The 19,798-nt window shown below is 38.2% G+C and overlaps 1 non-coding gene across 1 annotated transcript; it reads right to left on the reverse strand.

Annotated features, from left to right (window-relative positions):
• Nucleotides 1–7,598: 7,598 nt before the first annotated feature.
• Nucleotides 7,599–7,705, reverse strand: LOC141722267 (small nucleolar RNA R71). Its single transcript, XR_012575286.1, has one exon. It is a non-coding gene; the product is annotated as a small nucleolar RNA R71 (small nucleolar RNA).
• Between the last annotated feature and the right edge of the window lie 12,093 nt (nucleotides 7,706–19,798).

The following is a 19,798-nucleotide window of genomic DNA, read 5'->3' on the forward strand; positions in this document are numbered from 1 at the left end:
CATAAAATCTATTATATTTGTTAGTGAGAAATGAATTAACAATATAATCATGGGCAGATAATGACCGGAATCTTTATAGAGATCAAGGGTAACATACAAAACTAAGGTTGTGTATTTCTGTTTACTGGGAAATAATGAATTGAAAAAAAAAATTAAACAAAGAAAAGTGGTTGATCATCAATTTATTAACTTTTACCCGACCTTAGATACTCTTGTGTTAAGTAAAATATAATAAAATTAATCTCAATTTTTAAAAATAAATTATATGTTTGAATTATTTATAAAAAAATACATAAAATAGATTATTAAATTATATAAAATTGAGTTTGAGTGAAATATTAATAGTCAAAGTTTGGTTATGAAATTCAAATATATCTCACTTAGTTTAACTCCATTTTACAAGATTTAAAGTTCCATTTCATGTATTTTTTAAAAATTTCAAATATATAATTTATTTTTTGGTGTGAAATCAATTTTATTACATTTTACTTAATACAGGATATCGAAGTCAAAAAATAAATGTGCAGTATTACAACAGATAGAAGCCAATAAATTTAAGATATTAACGGGAAAAACTAATTTTACGATAATATCATAGAGAATATCCCAAAATTCAATGAAATTTGTATTGGAAATGATGATTAAAAAAAGATATTTTTTTATGAAATTTGTACGGGAAATGAAATTCTACTATTCCTTTTGGTTCAAATCAAAATCTTCGTAAAAATAATTTTTTAATTTCCGAATTTCGAAACAAGAAATAAATATTTATGATAACTATATACTTGGTTCAATTGGTTGTAATTGCATGTGAGTTGTCTTTAATGTAATAAACAAAAGAGGCGGATGTGAAACAAAAAGCTGCTAAAAGGTTAAAAGAGGTGGGGGCGGGGACAACTCTGAGTAATTGACCAAAATGTATTAAAATAAGCATTCCATGTGCCCCAAGAATCCGTGCTTTTCCTTTTAGTCTTTTGTTTACATTTTCTTTTCATATAATAGGAGACCCTTCCATTTTTAAAATTTTAATAGTCCACATCTTCCTGCATGAAATGCAACAACAACAAAAGTTACATGAGTGCTTCAGGATTTTAAATAGGAGAGTATGTATATAATATCGTGTATCTTCGCCATTTCAGTATAGTGTGTGCTTAACGTTCAATATACATTTTTCTTTATATTTACTGTATATATTTTGATTCGAAGTGTATACGTTCGTTAAAAGAAAACTCAATTTATAATGAAAAAAAAATACTTGATAAAATGTGTCAGGTAGGGTGCATGTCACAGTGGCACGGATATGTTAAAATGGACATGTTATGATATTAATTTGTTAGGCATGTTTTTTTATGATTTGACATGTTTTTTTACTAATTTTTTTATATTTTTAATAATTATTTTAATATTAGAAATATCCAGAAATAATAAATATAATTTTAAAATATTTACATATATTTGAATATCTAAAAAGTTACTAATATAAATGAGTATTATGATGGTATTCGGTTGTTATTATTAAATAACTTTAATTTTATATTCAAGTTCATTTTATATTAGTATAACAATTATGTTTTAAATTTTATATATTTAATTAATAAATGGCATCCCATTTGTATATGTCTTTTGGCAAAAAATATGTCTATAAAGCTTTAAGTATATTTTCGAGGAGTTCCGTGACGGGTACCCTATCGTCAAGAAAATGGGAATAGTTTAAAATGGGGTACTTTATATCATTTTGTTCTCTTCTTACTGATAATATGTTTTAACTAACAAGTTCTGATTATTATGTTTTAACTAACTAGTTTATCTAAGAGTCTCGGATGCTCTTGCATCATTTTCTTCTCTCCTTAATAGACCGGTTTTAACTATAAATTATCAAGACTTGCATCTAGATGTGCATATAAGCAGTCAAGACGTTATCCGCGGGCTGTGCGTGTACGCGGCACGTTGGTTCGTGTGAGCCGGATCGGTCCAGATTTTTTAATTATGTATTTGTATTGGGTTTGTTTATTTCAGCGAATTATGCGGATTTGAATTTATCAAATTTTAAATAAATTTTAAATTTTATATATCTAAATTATAAAAGATATTTGAAAAAGACAATATTACTGATTGAACGATATAGTTTTATTGATAATTTTATGTCAATTTTTTAAAAAATAATATTTATATTTTAGTTAAAATTTGATTTTTAGTTCACATCAATAGGATACGAATTATACTTAGTCTAATATTAATTTGATTTATCTCGGATCAGTGGTTTATATTATTTTATTTTAGCCCGATGCCCAATACACTGACCAAATCAAATTAATTATTTTTAGTTTAATTTTATCTTTTTTTAAGTGTGGATCAATAAGATAATTTTGTTTTAGACTGAATAATTAGTATATATTATTTTATTTTTGTTGGTCGAATTGTATTTTTATTTTAGTTTTGTGTTAGTTGAATCAATTGTATAATATATTTTTTTATCCTGGATAAATAAAATATATTATTTTGTTTAACCAAGTTCATTTGTATAATTTTTTAGGAGAACTGGTAGCGTTATTATTTTATGTTAGCCCCATTCACATGACATATCAACTAAATCTTAATAATTATATTTAGTTTGCTTATTAATTTAGTCTGAATTAACAAATTAGAATAATATAGAACTCGATATGAATTAAAATATAAATTGGTAGAAGAAGTTGAATATAATATAAATTATAATGATATAGAGTTCGATATAAAATAGAATTGAAATTGGTAAGTAATAAAGGAAGTTGACTTAAATATCAATTGGAATTAGAAAATTGAAATAATTAAGTAAGGGTAATTAAGTAATTTCACCAAGTATCGACCGGTCGACTACCAAAATTTTAATATTTCATCTGTTATAATATAGCATAGATAAGATTCTTGAAAATAAAATGCTTTTCATTAACATTCTGATGTTAAACATGTATAAGATACGGTTAACAGATAATCAACTCACATGTGCATTGTGACTCATGATCCTAAATTTGAGTCATATTTATACGAGGAACAATACTCTTTATTGATATTTTATTTCTCTAACCCCTACAAATAAGATCATTATCCTATATTTATAGGGAGCCGTTAATGGACTTTTCCATTTACAATTGGGCCTCTATTGGACTTTTTATTACAAACTCATATACTAAAGTCATATTTTCCTATTTAAATTCCTTCCTCCTTCTCCTCTTATTTGGGCCCAACATTTGTCCCGCACGAACATCATTGAAATATCTTTAGATTTGTTGTCTAGGTTCCAGTTAAAACCTGCATAAATAAGTTAGAATAAAGAAAAGATGAATTAAAATTAATTTTTGTTATATATATATTTTTATTTTATTATATTATTTTTTTTGCGCAGGTAGAGTGGGGATAAACAAAAGTAATTGTGCATCATATATTAATTTGAACATGTGGAGTCTCTTCATCTTCCTTTCCACTTAACCAAAGGATGTTACAGTGTTTTATGAAATCTTAATTTCTCTCCGGCACCTGTAAGTTCTCTAATCCCAAAATATTGTTGCTTTAGTTTAATCTTGAGTTCATAGAGTTAGGTTCTCCATTTCCGTGTCATTTCTTGAATCTTGGCACCTCAATGCCTTATGTAATAAGGTAATCACAGTGTGCTTCACTTGATTTCAATGGCCGATCTGGATTCTTCTTCTTATAAAATAAACCATTTTCGTAATCCTATAAACGCCCCCAGAAGAGGGTGATGAAGAATCCCCCATTAACCTAGATAATTTAGAGATTCCTAATTTAAACTCTTGTAAATTATTCGACTTCATGAACGAAGAAGATCTCTTCTCTGGTGTCGAGATAGCGTCTAAGGTGTATCCGCCAATAAGTCCTTGTACGTTAGCATATAGGGAGAGAGTTCTTCGTGAGAGTCTGGAATTGGGGCGTCTCGAGTTTCCACGTGGTAGTAGTCTCGATTATATTAGCCATTTCTCTAACCATAAGGTAAATATGACAAAATTAGGATCTTAGGTCGATTTGAAAAATGGATATAGGTTGCGAGTTCCGGCCCCCGACGATCAAATGTGGGTGATGCCGAAATTCGGAATGTACAGTGTGCCGTTAATCATGTTTGAGTACGGACTCCGGCTTCCGATGCATCCTTTTCACTTAGCGATGTACGGGGCTATAGGTTGTGGAATTGCACAGTTGTCGCCCAACTCGGTTGCTCAGATTAATGGCTTTATAGCCTTGTGTAATGAGAGAGATTGAATCCCTTCTGTAAAATTGTTCTTTTCCATATATTGTATTCGGTATCACAACGGGCAAGTTTATTTTGACACTCAAAGTAAACGCCCCAAAATTGTCAGTGTCAAGTTTTCTAATTCAGGTTATCATCCTAAATGGGTTTACATAGGGGAAGGGATTTAGAGTTCGTTAGGCCGTGTCGCAAGGCGACACAATCGACCCTCGAATATCTGAACAACCTTGATAAGTACGACGCAACATACTTCGATGGGTTTCAGGGGTCAAGACCTGTTTATACACACAATGATTTGAAAGATTTTAAATTGCTAAAGGAGCATCATCGTAAGATGTTATTACTTGTATTTTGGGGAAATTTCATTATATTGTTCTTTGTTTCCTCTCTTTTTTATTTTTGCTCCTACTAACGCAACATTTTCTTTGTAAATCTGTTTCTGTTACAGTTGCCGGAAAATCTTTAAAAAAGTTGTTGGAGAGTGGAGTGTTGGTAGAGATGGATAAAGCTATGATGATGTTAGTCAAAAAGTCAAAGGCAGGAGCTGTCGATCTGCCGAGGGTTGAGGAGAAGCAGTCCTCACAGACGCTTTTGATTGATTTATTAGACGATCGAGGGAATAAGGTCGTGGGTGGTTCTGGGCGCATCACTTGTGAAGGAACTGGAAACCCTCCCGAAAGAGATCCAAAAGTGTGGTCGTTGATGTTCCAGAGGTTGCTGGTAAGAAAATTCCTAAGGATGTTGCGAGAAGTGGTCTGAATAAAACTTTGACCATAATTGGAAATCAGGGAATTATGCTTCCAACTGTCGACCTCGAGGCTTGCAAGGAGGTTATTCATGTTGAGATTCAGCCTTCTGAGCGATGGACTGCAGGGTCGACGGTTCCCCTTCGAGCTTTTCATGTGTTTAACTTTCCACAAGGCTCTAGTGCTTACACAAAGAGATCACGGAGTGAACTTGTTGATCGATGTCTAGGACGTGCGGGGAGGGTATGTACCTTTCTTTCTTTTATTTTAGTTTTGCTTGGATTTTATGATTAAAAGAAACTTTTACCTCTGCTATACTTATACTTTTTCGTCATTGTCTCTTTAATTCTGGCAGTATTTGTCTGATGTTCTGCACATTCTTGAGAAATATAAAGCTGATGAGGGTAAGAGTCCTGCCTCGAGGGTCGAGGAGGAGCGTGATCTGCTAAGAGATGAAAATAAAAAGCTTTCCACTGAGTTGGCTGATAAGTGGCATTTTATACCACTTAGAACGTCTTAAAATGGCTTAAATTGGTGTCTTGAAATCAAGTATTTTGTGTATTTGATGCGTTTTTCTAGTGTTTATGCATTTCAGGGTAATAGTTGCATTTCGGGGGAGGAATCATCAAGAATAAGCCTTGGCATGTGTTCACCATTGCGAGAGAAAAGGAATGGGCAGATTACGGTGAAGAAACGGAGCAAGCTTGGAATTTTTCCAGTAGGGTCCTGCGCGCCCGCGCAGCAATGCTGAGCGGCCGCGCAGCAGCCTGCGCGCCCGCGCAGAAATGCTGAGCGGCCGCGCAAGGTCGGGGAAAAAGCTGAATTATTTTAGACTTCTACTTCTGTGTGGCTTCCAACTTCTATGTAATCTGAGTTTTATGGGACTATTATATAGGTAGATTTGAGACGTTTTCACGGAGAGTATTAAGGAGATTATGTTTTAGATTGTGTTTTACGCAAGAAGCGAAGGAGATAAGGAAGAAGACCGATTTAGCACACCACAACGAAGAAGAAGCATATATTCTTGTGATTCTTGTTTCGTTGTAACGTTGGATGCTAGTTTTCTTGCTTTGACTTATTTACTCTTGTGACGTACTCTGTTTTAATATAATTAGTGTAGTTATTATTTTCTTGTGTTTGTTTGTCATGATTTCATATGAACCCATGATGGCGATGAGTTCTATTATGGGCTAATCGTGATCATGGGGTTGCAACGGATTTATTATGGAATTCTTTAGTTAATTGTTTAATACTTTAGTGTGTGATGATTGCATGATATCTAGTATTGGTTGTGCGTATTCGTCTTATGTGCGTCGCGAACATATAAGATAGGGTGTTAATCTCTTGTGAAGCGACGGTGGATCTTGAGATTTAGAACTTGCCATGCTAGCATAGGTTCATGTACGTTGTGCATGATTAGTGGGTAACTCTAACAGTTTTATTTGCCCTATGTAATCAAAAGGGATAACTTGTGCTTAAATCGTTGTGTTGTCAATTTCTGTAGACATATAGGAACTCAACATAATTGATGACTATTCAACTTCTATCTTAATTGTGGATGCTTGGTAGAATGGTATTAGTACAATGAAAGTTGGCTTTTATCAGTTTCTTGTTATTCGATTAATGTCATCACTGTCACATGCTAAAGGTAATAACAATGGCTATAGAAGGAAGTAATAATGAAGTTGTGATCTCATGAGTGTTTTATTATTGATAATTTGAAGTGTTAGTTAAATGGTTAATTAAGTAGTTAATCATAGTTAATATTTAATCAACAATTTTAAGTGTTATTATCTTAACATTGAGAAGTAATCATACATTGGTGAGTGAGTTTAATTAGACAATAATTTAGTCTGAGTCTCTGAGGGAACGAACTAGAAAGTATTCTATATTACTTGCGAACGCGTATACTTGCGTGAATATTAGTGCGTGTTTTCGCCCTAACAAGTTTTTGGCGCCGCTGCTGGGGACTCGGCGTATTTGTTTAGTTTATGTACTTACCATCATTGGTCATTAGGACTCAGTGATTAGGACGTAGTAGTTACTTACTCTTTTTGGTTGTGTTTCAGGTACTTTAGCAAGTGTTTATGCAAACTCGTTCTCGTGCTCGCAAGAGGACTTTAGATACAGCTGAGGAGACAGACGAAGTTCTTGATATTCCGGAGAAGTTAGATTTTGAGGATTCGGATTGAGGAACTGAGCAGAAAGAACCAGTAAACATGGGAGATCGTATTGTTCAAGCTGATCCAGCTCTTATGGATTTTTCTCGGCCTAAAATTGATGACATTCAGTCAAGCATCCTTCATCCGGCTATTCAAGCTAACACCTTTGAAATCAAGCCGGACACTATTCAGATGGTGCAGAATTCTGTTTCTTTTGGAGGAGCGGCAACTGAAGACCCCAACATGCACATAAGAAATTTTGTCGAGATCTGCAGCACTTTTAAGTATAATGGCGTGACTGATGAGGCTATCAAGTTGAGGCTTTTCCCTTTCTCACTGAGGGATAAGACTAAAGACTGGTTACATTCTGAACCAGCTGGGTCCATCACTACGTGGCAAGATCTTGCGCAAAAGTTTCTGGTGAAGTTTTATCCAATGGCAAAGACTGCTGCTATGAGGAGTGCTCTTACTCAGTTTGCGCAGCAACCTACAGAATCTATGTGCGAGGCTTGGGAACGCTACAAGGAAATGTTGAGAAAATGTCCACATCATGGAATGCCGGATTGGATGGTGATCACTGGTTTCTATAATGGTTTGAGGGCCCAATCTCGGCCCATGCTCGATGCAGCAGCTGGAGGAGCCTTATGGGCTAAAAGCTATACTGAGGCGTATAATCTTATAGAGACGATGGCTGTAAATGAGCATCAAAACCCAACTCAGAGGATGACGTCAGGCAAGGTCGCAGGTATTCTGGAAGTTGATGCAGCCACCGCTATTGCAGCCCAGCTCCAAGCGCTATCAATGAAGGTTGATTCTCTGGCTACATATGGAGTTAATCAAATAGCTATGGTTTGTGAGCTTTGTGCAGGTTCTCATGCTACGGATCAGTATTCTCTTGTCAACGAATCTGTTCAGTATGTGAATAATTATCAGCGACAACAGCAGCCTGTGCCAGCGACCTATCATCCTAATAACAGAAATCATCCAAATTTCAGCTGGAGGAATAATCAGAATGCTATTCAGCCACCATATCAGCAAGGAGTGAGTAAACAGTTTAACCCACCTGGATTCCAGCAACCACAGCAGTATGCTACAAGGCAATCATATCCTCAACAGGGAAGTGCAGTTGCACCTACTAGTGCTGATTTTGAGGAACTTAAGCTGTTGTGCAAGAGTCAGGCGGTTTCTATCAAGACCTTGGAAAATCAAATCGGTCAATTAGCCAATGCAGTGCTCAATCGTCAACCTGGCACTCTTCCCAGTGACACGGAAGTACCAGGCAGGAAGGAAGTTAAAGAGCAAGTCAAGGCTATTACCTTAAGGTCTGGAAAAGTAGCTGATGCTGAAAAGGCAAAAGAAGTCGAAGCTGAAGTTAGAGATGAAGAATCTAAGCAAAAGGAGAAAGCGGCGGAACCAAGGAAGACTACTGTTGAACACACTCTGCCTGAGGCTAATACAGGGGAGAAACAGCTCTATCCTCCACCACCTTTTCCTAAGAGATTGCAGCAACAAAAGCTGGATAGACAGTTTGGGAAGTTTCTGGAGGTGTTCAAGAAACTTCACATCAATATACCTTTCGCTGAGGCTTTGGAACAAATGCCTAGTTATGCGAAGTTTATGAAGACTATTCTTTCAAGGAAGGTGAAACTGGATGACCTTGAAACCGTTGCTCTCACGAAAGAATGCAGCGCTGTTCTGCAGCAAAAGTTACCGCCAAAACTGAAAGATCCAGGAAGCTTCACCATTCCTTGCACCATTGGCAATCTAACTTTTGACAAGTGCCTTTGTGATTTGGGAGCAAGTATTAATCTGATGCCGTTGTCGATCTTTAAAAAGCTGGATCTGCCTGATCCAAAACCCACATACATGTCGCTACAATTGGCGGACCGTTCCATTACTTACCCAAGGGGCATAGTTGAGGATGTGCTCATCAAGGTGGATAAGCTCTTCTTTCCAACAGATTTTGTTATTCTGGATTTTGAGGAAGATAAGAAGATTCCCATAATCTTGGGAAGACCTTTCTTGGCTACTGGCCGTACCTTGATAGATGTGCAAAAAGGTGAACTTACTATGCGGGTCCAAGATCAGGATGTGACCTTTAATATATTCAAGGCAATGAAATTCCCTACAGAAGATGAGGAGTGCTTAAAAGTGGATGTGATTGATACTGCGGTTACTTCGGAACTCGATCACATGCTAATGTCTGATGCATTGGAAAAGACCTTATTGGGGGATTTTGACAGCGATGATGAAGATAGCAACGAGCAATTACAATATCTGAACGCTTCTCCATGGAAGCGAAAGCTGGACATACCATTTGAATCTTTTGGTACTTCTGACCTTAAGAATGCTGAAGGGAAGCTCAAACCATCAATAGAGGAAGCACCTACCTTGGAGCTAAAACCATTACCTGAACACTTGAGGTATGCTTTTTTAGGTGATTCATCTACGTTACCTGTTATTATTTCAGCTGACCTTTCAGGTAGTGAGGAAGACAAGCTCTTAAGGATTTTGAGAGAATTCAAATCGGCTATAGGATGGACCATAGCAGACATCAAGGGGATAAGTCCTTCATATTATATGCATAAAATTCTGTTAGAGGAAGGTAGTAAGCCAACTGTGGAACAGCAGCGAAGACTGAACCCGATCATGAAGGAGGTGGTAAAGAAAGAAATTCTGAAATGGCTAGATGCAGGCATCATTTATCCTATTTCTGACAGCTCGTGGGTGAGCCCCGTACAATGTGTACCTAAGAAAGGAGGTATCACTGTGGTCGCAAATGAAAAGAATGAGCTCATCCCTACTCAAACAGTTACAGGATGGAGAGTATGTATGGATTATAGGAAATTGAACAAAGCCACAAGGAAGGATCACTTTCCTCTTCCATTTATTGATCAAATGCTTGATAGATTGGCGGGACATGAGTATTTTTGTCTTCTGGATGGTTATTTCGGGTATAATCAGATTTGTATCGCACCAGAGGATCAGGAAAAGACTACCTTCACTTGTCCATTTGGCACATTTGTTTTTCGCAGAGTTTCGTTTGGGTTATGTGGCGCCCCGGCCACCTTTCAGAGATGTATGATGGCTATATTCTCTAACATGATTGGAAATAACGTCGAAGTGTTCATGGATGACTTCTCCGTCTTTGGACACTCATATGATGAATGTTTGAATAATTTGCGCGCCGTACTCAAAAGATGCGTGGAAACTAATTTGGTGCTTAATTGGGAGAAATGTCATTTTATGGTACGTGAAGGCATTATCCTTGGGCATAAGGTCTCTAGCAAGGGTCTGGAGGTGGACAAGGCCAAGGTGGGAGTCATTGAAAATCTTCCCCCACCCAATTCTGTGAAAGGAATCCGTAGTTTTCTTGGTCATGCGGGTTTTTATCGGCGATTCATCAAGGACTTCTCAAAGATATCTAAGCCGTTGTGCAATTTGCTTGAGAAAGATGTGCCTTTCAAATTTGATGATGAATGTTTGGCAGCATTCGAGACTCTCAAGAAGAGTTTGATCACTGCACCAGTTATTACAGCACCAAATTGGACAGAACCGTTTGAGATGATGTGTGATGCGAGTGATTATGCGGTAGGTGCAGTTCTGGGACAGCGCAAGAAAAATATCTTCCATGTGGTCTACTATGCGAGTAAGACTTTAAATGGGGCCCAATTGAACTACACCACTACTGAGAAGGAGCTTTTGGCTATAGTCTTTGGCTTTGAGAAATTTCGATCTTATCTGCTTGGTACGAAAGTAACAGTATTCACTGATCATGCAGCTATTCGCTATCTGGTTTCTAAGAAGGATTCGAAGCCGAGACTCATTCGTTGGGTGCTTTTACTTCAGGAATTTGAGTTAGAGATCAAAGATAGAAAAGGTACGGAGAATCAAATAGCTGACCATCTCTCTAGGTTGGAGAATCCCGATTCTACTTCACAAGATAGGACGTTAATCAATGAATCTTTTCCGGATGAGCAGTTGTTTGCAATTCAGGAGGAAGAACCATGGTTTGCAGATATTGTAAACTATCTCGTCAGCAATATAATGCCTCTTAATTTGACATCCGCTCAAAAGAAGAAGTTTCTGCATGAGGTGAAGTGATATATGTGGGATGAACCATATTTGTTTAGACAGGGAGCTGACCAGGTCATCAGGAGATGTATCCCGTTCTGTGAGACGGAGGGGATATTACGAGACTGCCATTCCACGGTTTATGGTGGACACTATGGAGGTGAGAAGACGGCAGCTCGTATTCTGCAAGCAGGTTTTTTCTGGCCTATTTGTTCAAGGATACTCATCAGTTTGTTTTAAGGTGTGATCGTTGCCAAAGAGTGGGAAATTTGTCAAGGAAGGATGAGATGCCATTAAATGTGATGCTTGAAGTCGAGGTCTTTGATGTGTGGGGAATCGATTTCATGGGACCTTTTATCGCGTCTTGCAATAATCAGTACATCTTGCTGGCAGTCGATTATGTCTCAAAATGGGTCGAAGATAAAGCTTTACCGACAAATGATGCAAAGGTAGTGCTAAATTTTCTTCATAAGCAAATTTTCACAAGATTTGGAACACCTCGGGTAATCATAAGTGATGAAGGATCACATTTTTGCAACCGTAAGTTCACTTCTATGATGCAGCGTTATAATGTGAATCATCGAGTAGCTACTGCCTATCATCCACAAACAAATGGTCAAGCGGAAGTGTCTAACAGAGAGATAAAGCGCATTCTAGAGAAGGTTGTTTGTCCGTCAAGGAAGGATTGGTCTTTAAAGCTCGATGAAGCTGTTTGGGCTTACAGAGCAGCATATAAAACTCCACTAGGGATGTCACCGTTTCAGTTGGTGTACGGTAAGGGATGTCATCTACCAGCGGAGCTTGAGCATAAGGCCTACTGGGCATTGCAGAAATTGAACCTGGATTTAGATGCAGCTGGTAAGAAAAGAATGCTTCAGCTTAATGAACTTGATGAATTTCGACTTCAAGCGTACGAGAATAATAAAATGTATAAGGAAAAGGTGAAGAGGTGGCACGATAGGAAGCTACATCCTAAGTTATTTGTGCCAGGGCAACAAGTTCTTTTATTCAACTCTCGGCTCTGACTTTTTCCTGGGAAGTTGAAATCAAGGTGGTCTGGACCTTTTATTGTCAAAACTGTGTTTCCACATGGAGCGGTGGAAATTTTTGAGAATGATTCGGACCAAGCATTCAAGGTTAACGGTCAGCGGTCGAAGCACTACTATGGGGACATGGCAAACCGAGAGGTGGTTAGTGCCATTTTGTTGACTACTTGAGAAAGGTACGGAACGTCAAGCTAATGACGAAAAAGAAGCGCTGCGTGGGAGGCAACCCATGAATTGTTGTTACAGGAACCCTTAGAAGTTAATAACCTATCCAAAAACACAAAAAAAATCAGAAAACAGGGGCTGAAATTTTTTTTTTCCAGAGACCCTCTGCGCGCCCGCGCAAAAATGCTGAGCGGCCGCGCAGGGGTCGAGTTCCAGAAAATTTTTACAGTTCAGAAAAAAAAAACAAACAAAAACACAAAAACAGTTTTAGCCCATAAACCCACGAATTGTCCCCACTACCCCATCATTTTAACCCTTAATTCTCAAACCCTAATCTAATCCACACCCTATATATACATACACCTATCCTACATATCTCCCACAAAACTTCCTACACTTAAACCCTCTCACAAACATCAAAAATCAGTTCTTACACACTTCTATTCACGAATCAATGGCACCCAAGAGAGCACGCACTATTGACAGCAGCAACACAGTTCCTACTGCTGATTCATCGAGGGGCACTGCTGCAAGGCCTCGGTTAACTGACAGAGCTGCGGAGGAGGAGTACACTAGGCTGTTGGGGAAGCCGATTCTGAAGGAGAGGGGGTTTTTACCATTAGGGAGGGATGGTGAGTTGTTTCCCATGATTGCAGAGAAGGGGTGGATAGCTTTTTGTGAGTCACCCGAAGCAGTACCGATGAGCGTTGTTCGCGAGTTCTACGCGAACGCGAAGGCTGAAAAGAATGGGTTTTCTGTAGTCCGTGGGCTGACGGTTGATTATCATCCTGCGGCGATTCGCCGTGTGATTGGACAGCGAGAGAGGAAGCCCGAGGAGGAGAACTGGAATGAAAAAACTGCTGAGGATTTTGACTTGGATTTGATTTGTGCGACTCTCTGTCGACCGGGCACAGTTTGGAACCGCAGTCCAGCCAATAATGAGTATCGTCACTTTCCGGCGATCGCCATGAACAGGTATGCCCGTGCATGGAATGCATTTATATGTGCTAATATTTTGCCTTCTTCACATGCACACGAGGTCACAGTTGAGAGAGCACAGCTGTTGTGGGGAATTCTGAATGAGGAATACTATGTGGACCTTGGTGAGTTTATCTACCAAGGAATTCTGAAGTTTTTGAGGGGAGCAAAGCATATGAACATCCCTTATGCATCCACGATTACGAAGCTATGCCGAGCAGTAGGAGTGAACTGGCCGGCTCATGAGCAGTTACAGTTGCCAGCAGCTCCGATAGATTCTGGCACTCTGAATGGGATGCAGGAGTGGACCGGTGGTGCGCCTGAGGAGCATGGGCTGGGTTATCGTCTTCCAGGAGGGCGTCCAGCATGAGGTGCTACTATGGCTAGGCCAGGGCATGGTGAGGCTGGTTCTTCGAGAGCTCAGGAGGGTGCTGGGATGGGTGATGCCCAGTATAGGAGGCTTTCACGGCGGATGAATGCCATATATGAGACGCAGAGCAGGTTTGCTCAGGAGCTCACCCTTGCATTAGGGACTGCTTTTCGAGGCCTTGGAGCTGATATCCAGTGGCCAGTTTTTGGTGAGGACTCTGCATACCCGCCGCCTGATACTCCACCCACTGAGGGTGATGATGATGATGACTCCGAGTAGGTATACCCTGTGTTCCTTTCTACTACTTTCACTGAGGACAGTGAAGATTGTTGGTTTGGGGGTGGTAGTTAAGGAATATTGTGTGTGTGTCATTTAGTTGCATATTCATGATAGTTTAGTTCATATAGTTGCATAATTTATGCGATATAGTTTTTTTTTTATGAATGTCATGTAGCTCATGCATTTACTATGATCCCTTTTGCAATGATTTATCGACTGAATTGTGATATTGATGCGAGTGTAGTGATAACATTAAAGTGATATTAAGTTATGTAGGTTGATATGCATGCTAGAAACAATTGTAAGTCCACTAAGTCTTAAAGAATGCGTAAGGGCTAGATTGTTGTTATGATTTGGTTATTTTCAAGGTCAATCTATTTATTATGCTTAGAATTCGATTATAGGTTCTTAGTGATAAAAACATGAAAAAGAAAATTTTTTGGAGAAAAAAAATATGGAAGTTGTTGCTAGTTGTGGCTAGGCATCAAATGGCTAGTAGCCGGCTCGCTTATGTTGCGAGTAGTCTAGGGTTGAGTAAGATGGAGCGAAACGCACTTGCTCAGAAGTTATGAAAAAAAAAAATTGCATAATTGATCAAGAGTGGGCTCTTTGGTATTCGAGTTATTAAGTTCTTAGGGGACTTTGTGCTTAGTGACCTAAGGCTTTTAGAGTCTGGGATCCGCTAACCTAACGCTCGTTACATGGATACCATTGTATAAGTCTTTGTGGACCTCACTCATTGCACGGTCAAATAAGCATTTGAGTTGTAAATAAAAAGCACGATTCCGTAGTAAGCTCCAGAGTTCTTGTAGTGTTGTATATCACTTTGTGCCTAGAATTTTTATTCTTTGTATAATCATAGGATTGCCTTGAGGATAGTCTAGTCATAGTAATTGGTCTAGTTCCGAAGCATATCTGTTAAGCATTTGCACACACCACATTTCTGGCTGTATATCCGGTTGCACGAGTTTATTGATCTTTAGTTATCTAACTGCATTCGTTGAGGTGTGATAATTGGGTTGGTTAATTGTAGTAAGGGGGATCGTTGCATTTTCATATAGATTGCATTCATGCATATTTTTATTTGCTTTTGAGTCTGTGACGCTTGAGGACAAGCATCGATTTAAGTTTGGGGGTGTCATAAGTGGCATTTTATACCACTTAGAACGTCTTAAAATGGCTTAAATTGGTGTCTTGAAATCAAGTATTTTGTGTATTTGATGCGTTTTTCTAGTGTTTATGCATTTCAGGGTAATAGTTGCATTTCGGTGGAGGAATCATCAAGAATAAGCCTTGGCATGTGTTCACCATTGCGAGAGGAAAGGAATGGGCAGATTACGGCGAAGAAACGGAGCAAGCTTGGAATTTTTCCAGTAGGGTCCTGCGCGCCCGCGCAGCAATGCTGAGCGGCCGCGCAGCAGCCTGCGCGCCCGCGCAGAAATGCTGAGCGGCCGCGCAAGATCGGGGAAAAAGCTGAATTATTTTAGACTTCTACTTCTGTGTGGCTTCCAACTTCTATGTAATCTGAGTTTTATGGGACTATTATATAGGTAGATTTGAGACGTTTTCACGGAGAGTATTAAGGAGATTATGTTTTAGATTGTGTTTTACGCAAGAAGCGAAGGAGATAAGGAAGAAGACCGATTTAGCATACCACAACGAAGAGGAAGCATATATTCTTGTGATTCTTGTTTCGTTGTAACGTTGGATGCTAGTTTTCTTGCTTTGACTTATTTACTCTTGTGACGTACTCTGTTTTAATATAATTAGTGTAGTTATTATTTTCTTGTGTTTGTTTGTCATGATTTCATATGAACCCATGATGGCGATGAGTTCTATTATGGGCTAATCGTGATCATGGGGTTGCAACGGATTTATTATGGAATTCTTTAGTTAATTGTTTAATACTTTAGTGTGTGATGATTGCATGATATCTAGTATTGGTTGTGCGTATTCGTCTTATGTGCGTCGCGAACATATAAGATAGGGTGTTAATCTCTTGTGAAGTGACGGTGGATCTTGAGATTTAGAACTTGCCATGCTAGCATAGGTTCATGTACGTTGTGCATGATTAGTGGGTAACTCTAACAGTTTTATTTGCCCTATGTAATCAAAAGGGATAACTTGTGCTTAAATCGTTGTGTTGTCAATTTCTGTAGACATATAGGAACTCAACATAATTGATGACTATTCAACTTCTATCTTAATTGTGGATGCTTGGTAGAATGGTATTAGTACAATGAAAGTTGGCTTTTATCAGTTTCGTGTTATTCGATTAATGTCATCACTGTCACATGCTAAAGGTAATAGCAATGGCTATAGAAGGAAGTAATAATGAAGTTGTGATCTCATGAGTATTTTATTATTGATAATTTGAAGTGTTAGTTAAGTGGTTAATTAAGTAGTTAATCATAGTTAATATTTAATCAACAATTTTAAGTGTTATTATCTTAACATTGAGAAGTAATCATACATTGGTGAGTGAGTTTAATTACACAATAATTTAGTCTAAGTCTTTGAGGGAACGAACTAGAAAGTATTCTATATTACTTGCGAACGCGTATACTTGCGTGAATATTAGTGCGTGTTTTCGCCCTAACATTGGCTGAAGTCAAGGGTCGTTTCGTCGAGCTTTCCAAAGCAAACTCCAACTATCAGACTAAGGCATGCTAATTTACTTTTTACGTTATCTTTTTGTTAAAATGTCTTTATACTTTTTTATGCTTGGTTGTAACAATAGATTTTTTCTCCTCTCTTTTTTTTATATTTTTGCTTATGTACGTATTTTTGCTTTCGTTGAATTTTAGATAAGTGATCTTGAACTTGTCAACGAACGCCTTAAGAAAGACTCGGAGGATAGTGGGTCTCGAGTGAAGAATATGGAGGTCTCATTGAGCGATGAGACGAAACGTCATGAGGCTTTGGATATCGAGATATCCAACCTTCGTGAAAAGTATGAGGCCTTGGAAAAAGAAAACTCCAATTTAAAGTTAGAAGTAGAAAAAAGGGTCGAGCATATTGTCGGGGCCCTGGGAGACGGGTATGGCCAATGCTATAAGAGGTTGGAAGCTGCAGGTCTCGATGTGTCGGGGCATCGCTTCGAAGATTATCTACAAGATTATGTTGTGAAGCATAAAGGGACTGAAATGACTGCCGATCTTGTCGACCCTTGAAGGCGAGGGATACCTCATTTACGATGTAATTCTTGGATTTATGGTTTTATTTTGAGTATTTCTAAGACTATCTTCTTTTTAAGATAATGATTATGTTATTGTGACTTATTTGTGTATTCCTTGATCTTTCAAGGAAGAAAATTTACTTGTGCTTAAGGAGGTAACTTATTAATTTGAGTTGCCCGAATCTGCCTTATATCTTTATGTCGGCTCTTATAGCCGAAATTTTTATTCCAATAAATCTTACATAATGCTTATATGTTTGCGTTTTTGTTGTTATATTGTTTCAAAGAAATATGGAATTGTGATTGTGTTGGAGAAAATATCTTGTCGGTTATCACAAATCATGTGATAAAGAATAATTGAAATTACTAATCCATTTTATAGCATATAAGGCGAATGATGGGAATTTGTTTATTATTTGTTTGTTTTCGTTCTTTTTCTTCTTTATGTATTATTATTATTTTTTAAACTAAACCTCTGTTATTTAATAACAAATGTTATCATATTTCTGACTCATAGTTCTAAAGAGTAAGCCGCGTGTTTAATGGATAAAAGATCTTTGATAGACTTGAAATATCTAAATTTGATGATTTCTGATGTCTACATATTGCAAAATACTCGTGAGGAATAACATTTCATTGATAAATAAGGGGGGTCTTAACGGGAATCTCATATCAACCCCTTTTCGTTAAGACAAATTTTTATAGTCAGAGATCTGACATTTTTCATTCATACAATTCAAATAACTTAATCACTGATAATATTTCTTCAAGTGAACAGTATTCCAAGCATTTTTTATGGGTGTACCATCGAGCATAGACAGTCAGTAGTTCATAGTACGACGAGCCCTGTTACTTGATAAGGTCCTTCCCATGGGGCTTTGAACTTTCCCGTGATAGTGGGTTGTGAGGCTGCCGACTCCCGAAGGACTAGATCCCCAACCAAAAATTGCTTAACCTTTACTTTCTTGTTGAAGTAAGCTATTGTACGCGCTTGCTGCTGAAGGACTCTCATTGATGCCTCATCCCTAACTTCTTCCATGAGAACATTGTGAAGTTGGATTCCCTCACGTGAGGCTTCAGCATCAAAATACTCGACCATTGGCGAGTTAAGATACACTTCGACGAGTGAAAGCACTTTCAAGACAAAAGCCATCTTAAAAGGGGATATACCCGTCGCACTCTTGGAGGTCGTTCTATAAGACCAGAGCACATTCGGCAACTCATCGACCCTCGACCTTGGTAATTCATCGACCCTTTTCTTAAGCCCTTGTAAGATTATGCGGTTAGACACTTCAACTTATCTGTTAGCCTGGGGGTAAGCCACCGAGGACTTGATGTGTTTAATCTTGAGTTGTGAAAGTGTTTCGGTGAACTTTTCCCCTACAAACTGGGTTCCATTGTCAGTTACCACAATCCTTGGGACCCCGAACCTGAATACAATGTACTCCATTAGAAACTCAATCATCTCCTTCTCTCGGATTTTGGCTAATGGTCGGGCCTCGATCCATTTTGTTGCGTAGTCAACAGCCACGACAATGTACTGTGCTTGGTTTTTAGACTTCGGGAAAGGGCCGACGATATCTATGCCCCATTGATAAAAAGGACATGGGTTAACAACCGAGATCATTTCCATTGACGGCTGATGAGATACCGATCCAAATATCTGACATGATTTGCATTTTTGCACAAAATTTTCACAATCACTTCGCATTGTAGGCCAAAATAAACCTTGCTTCATTATCTTAAGGGCTAAGTTCTTGCCACCTAGGTGATCCCCACAGATTCCTGTATGGACTTCGATTATCGAGGTGTTATACTCTTCTGGTTCCAAGCATCGGAGTAGGGGCTCCATGAGCCCTCGTCGATATAATTTGTTTTCTAACACACAATAGTTCTTTACCTTATATGATATGGCTCTGGATTCACCCTTATCTTGTGGCAATTTGTTCTACAAGATGTACTCCAAAATTGGTTGACGTTAATTTGCGGCAGAGGAAATTTCATTAACCTTCGGAATATCGACGGACGGAGTATTCATATCAACTGAAGGAGTGTTTCTTCCCTCGACATAAATTGCCTCTGATGTTACAACGACAGATGATACTAATTTAGACAAGGCATCGGCCCATTGGTTCTCTTCTCTGCAAATGTTCTTGATTGTCCATGACGAAACTTTCCTTAGCAGGGACATAGCTAGATTCAAATATGCCGACATTCGAATATCATGGGCCTTAAACTCACGTTGAAGTTGTTTGGAGACAAGCTGGGAATCACCAAATATTTCCAAAACTTTCACTTCCAGCTCAATTGCTAGTCGTACTCCTGCTAACAATGCTTCGTATTCTGCTACATTATTTGTTACCAGGAACGAGAATTTTAAAACTTGTTGTATTTTGAAACCCTCTGGACTGATTAAGATCACACCTGCGCCCCCTAATGATGCTGTTGAGGATCCATCGACATAAAAAGTCCAGGCTTTCTATGGGAACAGTGTTTCTTCAGTTGTGGATATGTCAAAATTGCACTCTATAACAAAGTCTGATAGAATTTGGGATTTCAT

Source organism: Apium graveolens, chromosome 4, assembly GCF_009905375.1.
Source record: "Apium graveolens cultivar Ventura chromosome 4, ASM990537v1, whole genome shotgun sequence".
Lineage (NCBI taxonomy): Eukaryota > Viridiplantae > Streptophyta > Magnoliopsida > Apiales > Apiaceae > Apium > Apium graveolens.